At 39.4% G+C, this 7,730-nt stretch overlaps 1 pseudogene; it reads right to left on the reverse strand.

The window, feature by feature from the left end:
- Positions 1 to 230: 230 nt before the first annotated feature.
- On the reverse strand, positions 231 to 7,104 carry LOC144641169 (uncharacterized; annotated as a pseudogene).
- Between the last annotated feature and the right edge of the window lie 626 nt (positions 7,105 to 7,730).

The following is a 7,730-nucleotide window of genomic DNA, read 5'->3' on the forward strand; positions in this document are numbered from 1 at the left end:
TGGAAGCAGGGCTTAACTGGTGCCCCAGATCATCACAACATGCATATGATTGGCCACATGGCGTGCATGCTTTTTTATACATAATTAAAAGTAACTTTGATGGTAGGCTAACCTCTTTCACCCTCATGGACTATCAGCCATTAAAACCCAGCACTGAGAACTTACAATTGTTAACTAAAACAGTCAAGGAATTAACAACATCACTTACATGTAAATTACAAAACCAATTAACAAGGACTTTTATTTCATAAAAAGCATAATAAAACAGCACAAACTACCTAATTATTCTGAAAGGGTTATTTCTGCTTAACACTTCTGTGGAGGGGGACAGGTGGGGGTTTGAACCTTCCACTCCCCATACCCTTTTCTTCTGCTTCGCACCCCTTTTTGTGGTGGTTCTATCCTGTTTCCTGCTCTGTCCCATTTCTTTTGCAAAATAATTATAATGAAAAGTTGGGAATTTTTTTCAAACTTTTCCTGGTTTCCACAACCTTGTAAATCCCACTTCCTGCCCTCTTTTCTCCTGTCTCCTGCCCCTTTTCCCCTCCACTTTTCTACAACCCCTTACAGTAATAATGCCTCAACACTCATGAGTATTGTACTGCAATATTAATACACATTTGCAAAGCAGAAGCCTATTGTCGTGATGTACACAAATTCCCAAAATAAAGCTTTCCTTCCAAAGGAATTTAGCTTGTGGTAATTTATTGAAACCTTATTGTTCTGTTGTTGTGACGTCACTTTCTCAACTCAATCGATCGAGGAAAACTTTATTTCTCCCAAAAGGTTTGTTTATTTGACAATATTTAATGGCTAGTTCGCATTCTAGCAACGAATTTCTTACCTGCAGCGATAGCAGATCAGAAAGTATACGACTTGGGAAAATGATGTCGAATGTTTTTCCCTGGAAGCCTGGCCTCCGTAGTTGGTAACCAAGCCACAGGAACATGGCGGACAAAAATTTATTGACTTACTAGGTCGAAAAAGTACACTTTTTTTATCGTATGAGAATATGCTTTGAAACTTATGTTCTATATAAGGTTAACTACCAATCGGATTAAAAAACAGGTATCCAACAATTGATCGTAGTAGCACTTTAATAGGGGTTCAAATAATATTGTAGTGAAAACTTAATTCAAAGAGAGCAGCACAAAATGGTACAAAAATACTGACAAACCTGTGGCCCTCCTACACTATGTACAATTTAAAAAAAAATAAAAAAATTCAAAGTGTAGTCTATTGGTTACCATATATACTTGATATGTACACTGCATGTTTACTTTCTCCTAGATTTTAGACTTACATATTACATGTAAATAATACATTAAAAATACCTAAACAGAATAGATTTTCATGTCCATTCAAAATGACATGGAATTTATAAAAGCTATAAATTATATTTATTATTAATTTTATTCTTTACCAGCAAACAACATTGAACATCCCATAAATCTAATTTATTGTGCATGGCTCTCATGAAGGTGATTTTACAACCGAATTTTACTTAACACGCTCAGTCTGACTCAGCATTATATCAAGTACAAGTTTGACATACATCAGATTTGCGAGACAAGGTTAACGATGAAGCTTGTCTCACAACTCTGAACTAGTTAGTAAAATATATCCAGTTAACCACTTTTAAGACAATGTGTAAATTCTATTAAATTCAAGTGAAAAAAATTAATTTCATGATTCCAAACTAATAGTTGTTTATTTATTTATTTATTTTGTTTATTTATTATTTTTGTGAGATTCTGCCTAAGCAGAGGCTTTGCTTAACAGTTGTCAGGGCTGCTAGTTACTCACTATTTTGTTGGTATGAGAAAATTAAATGCTTAGCAGATGGGTCTAAGGCTGTCTGTCAGGGCTGTACTCTAGCAGGGCTGGGTAAAAGGAACAACTTACTTTTGCCTTTAGGCGACTTAGATAAGTATGGTTTCATTAAAGCCTTTTAGAGCCCCAGGCACCCAAGATTCCTTACATAAGAGCCTTCAGGCACCCTGCAAGAGCACAGCTTTGTCTGCATTCAAGCCAAGTGGTCCATCGGACTATACTTATCTAAGTCGCCTAAAAAAATTAGCATGAAGCATTAGTTGCAGTATTTCTTCTCAAGCCAGAAGGACGCTAGTTCATCCTACGGCTTCTCCCAGCAATAAATTTTCTGGTACCCATTTATACACCTGGGTGGTGAGAGAGGCACCACGGAAGTGCAGTTTGTAAGGTGTACTACCCAAAGTCACAAAACAGTGACCCCATCATAACCTGCTCATTCCAGCCAAAGCCACCGGCACCCCAGGACCCCCCCCCCCCCTCCTCCTCGCTTCACCCCTGATTATTATTATTTGTTTTTATTTTATTCATTTTTTTCATCATCTGTTTTTCGTCATCTGTCAAACCTATTATTTTACGAATTTAAATTTAGTTGTGTTTTCATTTTAATGGTTACGTCTAGCTTCTGAGGATGTCTGTTGAAACATACGAAACGTCAAGTAAAAGGTCTTTTTTTCTAACAATGTGTTTGTCCGTAATGTTCATCACCGCAGTTTGCATGTTATTTTTAGTTCAACTAGGATGGCGAAATAAAAAGAGTATTGACAATGGCATAATTTTAATTGGCTGTGACATCATATGACCTCACGTGATGTCATTAGAGCTTCTATCTTAGATCCGCAATCTTGGGTTTCAACATTTTCTTAGAAAGTCACAAAATAACGGAAATTGATGCAAAATTGAGATTTTTGGCGAGGCCAGCTGTATTTATGACAAATTTCAAAAAAAACCTTATGGAGGTGACATCCACCCCCCCCCCTCCCCCCCTTGTACGTCCGAGAGTTAAAAACCAACGCCTCAGGTAGGTTCAGGTCCTTGTTCCTCCCCAGTTTCAGGGAGGAGAGCGAGCTTAGACCCTGAACATGCAGAAGCTAATAATCGAGCCTGCTCCTCAGAGCCCTACCTTAGTTTCAGCACATAAGTGCAGGGGCATTTAAATAACGCCTCGATTATGAAAATATATAAATTGGTGAGGGTGGGCCAGAAGTGTCAGACATGGAGTTAGACTTAGGCCTTTGTTCTGCTTTAATGTAGTCTTCAGGGAAAAGCCTTGTACAGCAGTATCTCCAACCATGATACAGAACAAGAGTGATCAGATAAACCAGAGGCAAATACGCCAGGACATTCACAGTCATTTCTAGGGCATCACGAGTGGACAATGTTGCTTCACTTACAATGCCTGAGCTGAAGTTTACAATCAAACACAAATTTGTGAGAAGCACTGCATCAAGCCTGTTAAACCACTGGTACTGTTCGTTGTAAGGCTGGAGGTAAAGGCACATCACCACAATCAGTACACTGGACACATCTAGAATGGTTCTCTTCAAGGGCCCATACGGAAAATACAGGGCAATTAACAAGATGAAGATGCGGCAAATGAAGTAATATGCTGCAAACCACCTGTACTCGACTTTGAAGCACTGCTGGAAAGTGTCAAAGTACAGTCTAAAATTGTTCAGATACTGGAAGTGCCTCAAGAACCATGGAGTAAAAAGAAGCACCAATGGAATAAAAATGACAAAAAGAACAATCCAAAGACAGGCAATAATTGTAAATGGCAAGTTTGTTTTCCCGTCTTTCAGAAAGTCAATGTTCCCATCTGCATATAGCACCCTTCTTCCTTGTATAGGCACATAATGGACGATGCTGAAAGAGATTATTGTAACATTTGTGTAACAAATTACCAACAGTGTGCAAAAAGCATGCTCAACATTCCTGTTTATGAAACAACCTGGACGGTTCCTTGCAATTTTGGCCAAAACCATAAGGATAAGAAGAATATAGAAGGGAAAAATGTAATTTACTCCAAGTTTCTCTAGATTGGTCATTCCTCTGTAGAGACAGACTCCAACGCCACTGATTTTGCAGTTGGCAGCATTAATAACAAAAGAGATAAATGGATCGAGGTACTGTCCTTCTTGCAGGAGATATGAAATTGTCTGATATGAGTAAAGCCAGGTGTTTAAATAAGTTGTGAAAATTTCCAACCTGATCCGAAAAACTAACAACACCACAAGAGGTGTTACAATAAAGAATACAACCACAAGCCCCAAGTAATCATTTGTACAAGATTGTGTACAGTGTTCATTGCCTAGGTTCACCGAGTAGCCATCTTTGCATGTCCCGCACAATACACTTGTACCATTACGGCCATCAGTACACATTGTTTCAGAATTGTATTGGAAGGTTGAATCATGCTTGGAGAAATTGCAGTAGTGTGGTGGACAGGGGTATGTGCTAAATTTATGTTCCTTCATTCCACCCCAGTATCCTCGCTTCAAGAACACATGCCTAAAGTCAGCGCTGCAGTTTGAAATACCAAATTCTTCAGCACTTGAGATACAAGAGCATGTCTTGCCATCTCTTTGCTCAAAGCCAGTATTGCAGGCCTGTAAGGTTAAATTCCCTTTGGAAGAGCTGTCTACAATGCGACCCACGACTGTGCTGATGTGAACCTTAAATGGCCTTCCAGCCTTTCCTACAAGAGACAAGTTGTTGATTTTGGAAGAATCTCCTTGCACCAGAAACAAATGTGAAGCTGTATCCAGTCTTACACTGCTAGCTGTATTTTGGTCAGGTTCATCATTAATGGTCACTTTGACGACTCCTGAAACAATACTGTTCTTCTCATCAATCAACTGAATAGTTGCGTCAAAGACTTCACTGGGAGAAAGTACTCTCCACTCCTTCTGGTTGAATTTGATTAAGATAGACTTAGTAGAAATCAAATCTTTAATGCTCTGGTTGGAATCTTGATACTGAATTACATTAGGCCACTCAAGCGACATATTGTTCATGCGGGTCTGTCCATTTTGACGGCATGCCTGAAGAGTTGAGGCAAACAGTTAGTCTCCACCACCATTTGTATGCACTTGATTGCCCTTCAAAACTATTTTGTTCTGCCATTCAGTGACATTCTCCAGACTGAAGCTGTTGTTGTTTGTCAGAAAACAATGTCGCATCTTGAGCTGTGTTGTATTAGATGCTGTAACAGGTGGCCCAGAGTCCCTCACATAAATTGCTCCGCCCTGTTGTAGAGCAGTGTTATTAAAGAAGTTAAGGTTACTGTATGGCATAAGCATTATTACTGATGTGCCATACAATCCTAATGCACCCCCCTGACTTCCAGTGACATTTCTGAAGGTTACATTACCAAAAACATGCACTGCTGCATTCTCAATCACCATGGCGGCATTGTTACTATATTCAATGTTTACAACTCTTTTAAAAATGACAGGGAGTGAGTACGAATAGATTGCTCCTTGGCCAATAACCTGTCTATCTTCTGTCAATATTATGGAGTTGTTAAAGAAACTACAGTCTTCAAGAACAATAATATACAGCTTAAGTCCTCTCACAGAAAAGTCTTGGAGGCCATTTACGACTGGCTGGGTAGCCACTCCTATTGCAGAGCCTGATGTTGCCGCATTGTTCTTCCAGTGACAGTTTTTGTATTCTATATGTAGCATGTCGTCATCACCCTTTAGAGACGAGCTCCATGTTTCGTAATATGATACTCCTCCACCCCAGATGGCATTGTTATTTTCAAATCTACAATCTTCATATCTCATTTTGTTAGGAAGTAACCCCTCATGATCACTATCGGCAGTTGTTCCACTTCTGATTGCTCCTCCAGCAAAATACGTACTGTTATTTTTGAATGTGCAGTTTATCACCTCAAACGTGTTGTTTTGCACTTCAACACGAATTTCAATGAAAATCTCTCCACCCCAAACAGCATAATTATCTTCGAACCGACATTCAGTGACATAAATGCCATTATTTTGTGCTTTCCCTTTTAGAAATATTGACAACCCTCCTCCTCTTCCAAACGGAATGTGGTCATCACCGGTGGGTTTGTTCACCATTGTTTCATACTGTTGTCTAGGAGCATAGTTGTTTCTGAATGTGCAGTTGTAGAAAGTGTAGCTGTTGCTGCTATCAAATTCAGTTAACTCTGCTGAATTTAGATCAAACGGGTATGTTCCACCCTGGTAGGTCAACTCCATGAAAACACCACCTCCGGCAATTGCAATGTTTTTCTCAGGGGAATTTAAAGCCTGATTGCTTTCAAACCTGGAATGCAAGAACTGCACAACACCACCTATGTCGTACATGTTCAGCCCAACTCCTGGACTTTCAACTATCTGGCAGCTATCTATAACAATGTTCTTACAGTACACAAAAAAAGACAGCAGAGAGAAATTGTATGTGTGGATAACGGAATTCATTACCAGTGGTGCTTGCATGCAAGCCACCACAGCCACGGAGCAAGATTTTGCTAAGTGTGATATGTCTGCTGTTTTCAAACGACAGACTTCCTTTATTTGTCTGGCAATTGATGGAAGCAATTGAGTCTTGACCTCCAGCCAATTCAAACCCGTGCAAATTTGTAAAGTTGAAATGTCTGGTTAGATTATACGGTGACTGATCAGGCAATAACTGCACAAGAGTCGAATTAGTCACATGTGCAAGAGCGTAGTCTAATGTTCTGCAAGGAATTTCCATATCTGTTCCACTCCAACAAGTGTTGTTATTATACATTGGTGTCACCAGCTTGATTTTGATTGGCTATAAGCACGCAGCTAATTCTTGCTTGCTGTTTCTCTTACGTCATACTTACAGACACTAGATTTTACATATGTAGAAGTGACGTCATACCTACAGACAATAGTTTTATGCATGCAGAAGTGACGAAAGGTTGTAAGCTTATAAAAGTATATTTTGTGCGCGCTCTTGTCTTTACAAGTGCAGCTCAGGAATGTGCATATTAAAACAATTATTGGATTCGGTTTTCGCATGATAGGGACAATTGTCAAGGCCTCAGTTTCTGCTATCTCCGCCTCAGCCTTCGGCTTCGGCAGATAATAGAAACTTTGGCTCTGATAATTATCGCTATCATGCTCAACCTCATCCGATCACCGTTAATTGTCGATTCCATCTTGATGTGAAACCACAATCTTTTCTTTTCCACGTCTGCCCCGCACACAGCAATGGAGCAGTCTCTAAAATGCAAATAACAGGAATGAACGTAGAGAAATATGGTCCAACCATCGTAATTCTCTGTCTCCTCGCTGACTACGTTTTCTATGAACACGCAAAAGTACTAAACTCCTGCAACTTCCTCCACGTACGATTTCTGGTGATTCTCAATAGAAAGCTTCCGTGGAACCACGCCAGCATTGCAGTGGGCACGTATGAACGTGTCACGGAAAATAAACGTTTCTGCACGGATTTCGTGCACTGACGTCTGATGAAATGTTCTTTTCGGTGTCGAGTTTGCATTTGTAGCCAACATATAATGTTTGCAACTTTTAACCCAATACTCAAAAGTATTGATTTTCAGATGCAGGGCATAAACAGTTCCTGTTTTTGAGGTTTTTGGATGAAAATTCTCTAGACCTCACTTTTTCGCAGAATTATTGAAGAGTCAGAGGTTGCGTTTTGAAAAAACTTGCAACGTTTGGTTATTTATTCAAGTATCATACCTTCTTATTTTTAGAAAAACATAAGCAAAAAAATTAAGAACGTAAACGGAATTGATCAGATGTGCAGGCCTGTAGTATGTCTCACTGACGTCATAAAAATTTCGCGCCAAAAAAGAGAGCGCCTGCTGGATACCTTAAGGTTACTATTTTTAGCGACTACTTATTTTAGCGATTTTTCCAAAGCAAGATTTA

Source organism: Oculina patagonica, unplaced genomic scaffold, assembly GCF_052425735.1.
Source record: "Oculina patagonica isolate OP01 unplaced genomic scaffold, crgOcupat unplaced721, whole genome shotgun sequence".
Classification (NCBI taxonomy): Eukaryota; Metazoa; Cnidaria; class Anthozoa; order Scleractinia; family Oculinidae; genus Oculina; species Oculina patagonica.